The sequence below is a fragment of the Scylla paramamosain genome, chromosome 12 (genome assembly GCF_035594125.1).
Source record: "Scylla paramamosain isolate STU-SP2022 chromosome 12, ASM3559412v1, whole genome shotgun sequence".
Classification (NCBI taxonomy): Eukaryota; Metazoa; Arthropoda; class Malacostraca; order Decapoda; family Portunidae; genus Scylla; species Scylla paramamosain.
Window position 1 is genome coordinate 13,167,948 of NC_087162.1, and position 3,276 is coordinate 13,171,223.

The following is a 3,276-nucleotide window of genomic DNA, read 5'->3' on the forward strand; positions in this document are numbered from 1 at the left end:
TTAAGCACAGGTAAGTAATGGGATGATAAGAGACAGGTGGGATGGATAGGTAGATATGGGGAACAGGAGAGATACAGGTAGCAGGTAAGATAATGTGATGAAGAATAAGATACAGGTAGCAGGTAGGATAATGAGTCACAGGTGAGCAAGACAGGTATGGGGTACAGGAGAGATACAGGTAGCAGATCCATGAACAAACATCTGGCTGTGACGATACAAGTTAGTTAATAGAAAAATAAGAGTTGCGACTATTACTTTTATACTCTAAGGTACAAAGCAAAACATCTTTACAGTTATTACATATTACGCAACGCACATAGGAACTAACAACAACCTCATGGTGCCAATGGTTGATAAGTGTACGAGTGTCAAGGCTTAGCTATGGAACCGAACCCAGAAACACACACAGGTAGATGAATAAGTAACTGAATTTCCACAGCACGGATAAGAATAGTTGTGGCACTGTGGGAATGTCAAGGCTACGGCAAGGAATCGAACCCAGACACCCACACAAGCAAGAAAGTAAGTAACCAAATTTCCACCAAGCCATTTAAGACAAATACGAGACACCAGGAATGTAAACGACGGAAATGGAGACTAACAAGCTCTCTCTCTCTCTCTCTCTCTCTCTCTCTCTCTCTCTCTCTCTCTCTCTCTCTCTCTCTCTCTCTCTCTCTGACACAGGCCAGACCCTCCCTCAGCCATCCATCCATCAGCTGATGCTCAATTAGTGACATCACCAGAATGCGTGATGGGTGACAGTGCAGCCAGCACGGTGACAACTCCCCTGCCACATGTACCGCACCACACCACCACACCACAGCCACACACCACGCATGTCTCTGTTACCATTACCACACACAAACGCGCACCAAACACGCCATCACTGTAACAACACATCACCACTACCATTAATAAAACTACTACTGCTGCAACTACTACTACTACTACTACTACTACTGCAATACCACATGATACACCACCACTATACTAAAAAAAATACTACTACTACTACTACTACAACTACTACTACTACTACTACTACTACTACTACTACTACTACTACTACTACTATTACTACCACCACCACCACCACCTTATTAATCACGGTCTCTTAATTAATTCATTCAACTTTCCAGCAACTTATTCATTCTATACGGATCACTCTATGAGGCCTCATTCACTCTGAGCTGCGGGAATAATGGGAGGAGGAGGAGGAGGAGGAGGAGGAGGAGGAGGAGGAGGAGGAGGAGGAGGAGGAGGAGGAGGAGGAGGAGGAGGAGGAGGAGGAGGAGGAGGAGGAGGAGGAAGTGGAGAAGGAGGAGGAAAAAAGGAAAGGTAGAAGTGGAGGTAAATAAATAAATAAATAAATAAAATGAGTCAGAGAATGAAGTGAATAAGGAAAGAAGAGGAGGAGGAGGAGGAGGAGGAGGAGGAGGAGGAAGCTAAGATGGAAGAGAAACGCAATAGAGGATAAAAGAATAAATAAACAAGAATGAGAGAGTAAAGAAGACATGAAAGACGAAAAGATAAATATAGAAGAGAGAAAGAGAAGGGAGAGTAAAGAAAAGACGAAAGGATGAGAAGGCAAGATAGGAAAAAACACGAAGAAAAGAAAAACAAGGAAAGTTAATGACGGATGGAAGAAAAGTGAAGGGAAGAGAAATAGGAGAGAAGAAAATAAAGGAAGATGGAAGAAAGGAGGGAAACAAGAAAAAAATGGGAAGAGAAGGAGGTATAAGAAGAAAATAAAAAAAGAAAGGAAGAAACGAGACCAGAGAGAGAGAGAGAGAGAGAGAGAGAGAGAGAGAGAGAGAGAGAGAGAGAGAGAGAGAGAGAGAGAGAGCGCATAGAGTACAATACCAAATTTCAACAACAAAGTACACATTGTCTCACAGTGGCAATGAAAAAGAGCACCATTCTCTCTCTCTCTCTCTCTCTCTCTCTCTCTCTCTCTCTCTCTCTCTCTCTCTCTCTCTCTCTCTCTCTCGCTGGACACTTGGCACACTTCCTCCTCTTATTTAGGGCCGCGACACCACCACCAAACGACTTCGGCAAAAAAGGCAAGGTTTCCCGCGGAGAGAGAGAGAGAGAGAGAGAGAGAGAGAGAGAGAGAGAGAGAGAGAGAGAGAGAGAGAGAGAGAGAGAGAGAGAGAGAGAGATACCTACACTTCCTCCTCCTCCAACTACTACTACTACTACTACTACTACTACTGGTTAATAAGTATAATTTGTAAGTGAAAGGAGAAAAATAGATAAAATATAATGAATGAATGGAGAGAGGTGACACTAACGAAGAGAGAGAGAGAGAGAGAGAGAGAGAGAGAGAGAGAGAGAGAGAGAGAGAGAGAGAGAGAGAGAGAGAGAGAGAGAGAGAGAGGGCGTGAGATACAAATGACGCTGAGAGTGAAATCGATAAGTGAGGAGGAGGAGTAGGAGGAGGAGGAGGAGGAGGAGGAGGAGGAGGAGGAGGAGGAGGAGGAGGAGGAGGAGGAGGAGGAGGAGGAGGAGCCGCCGCAAGAAGCCCTAAGCTGCAGCAACAGAGGGACGTGACCCAGACCAGCTTACTATACAGCTCTCTCTCTCTCTCTCTCTCTCTCTCTCTCTCTCTCTCTCTCTCTCTCTCTCTCTCTCTCTTACTACAGCTCACTTGTTTGGGTTCATCGTGACATGCGAACACACACACACACACACACACACACACACACACACACACACACACACACACACACACACACACACACAGAGAGAGAGAGAGAGAGAGAGAGAGAGAGAGAGAGAGAGAGAGAGAGAGAGAGAGAGAGAGAGAGAGAGAGAGAGAGAGAGAGAGAGAGAGAGAGAGAGAGATTAATATTGGGCTGCATTTAATATACACCCAACATTTCACTTACAATCCCCCAACCCACCCCCACCCACCCACACCCACCTAGTCACACCTATCCACACCCACACCCACCCACACGCCCAAACCCATGACCCACATTCCACACAAAGCCACACAGCTCTCTCTCTCTCTCTCTCTCTCTCTCTCTCTCTCTCTCTCTCTCTCTCTCTCTCTCTCTCTCTCTCTCTCTTTCGATACCTGTCTACCTTTCCGTCAGTGATCATATGCCTCGTCTCTCTCTCTCTCTCTCTCTCTCTCTCTCTCTCTCTCTCTCTCTCTCTCTCTCTCTCTCTCTCTCTCTCTCATTGATCGTGGTCGCTAATAACTATTGATAACGGACGGACGGACGGACGAACGGACACACACACACACACACACACACACACACACAC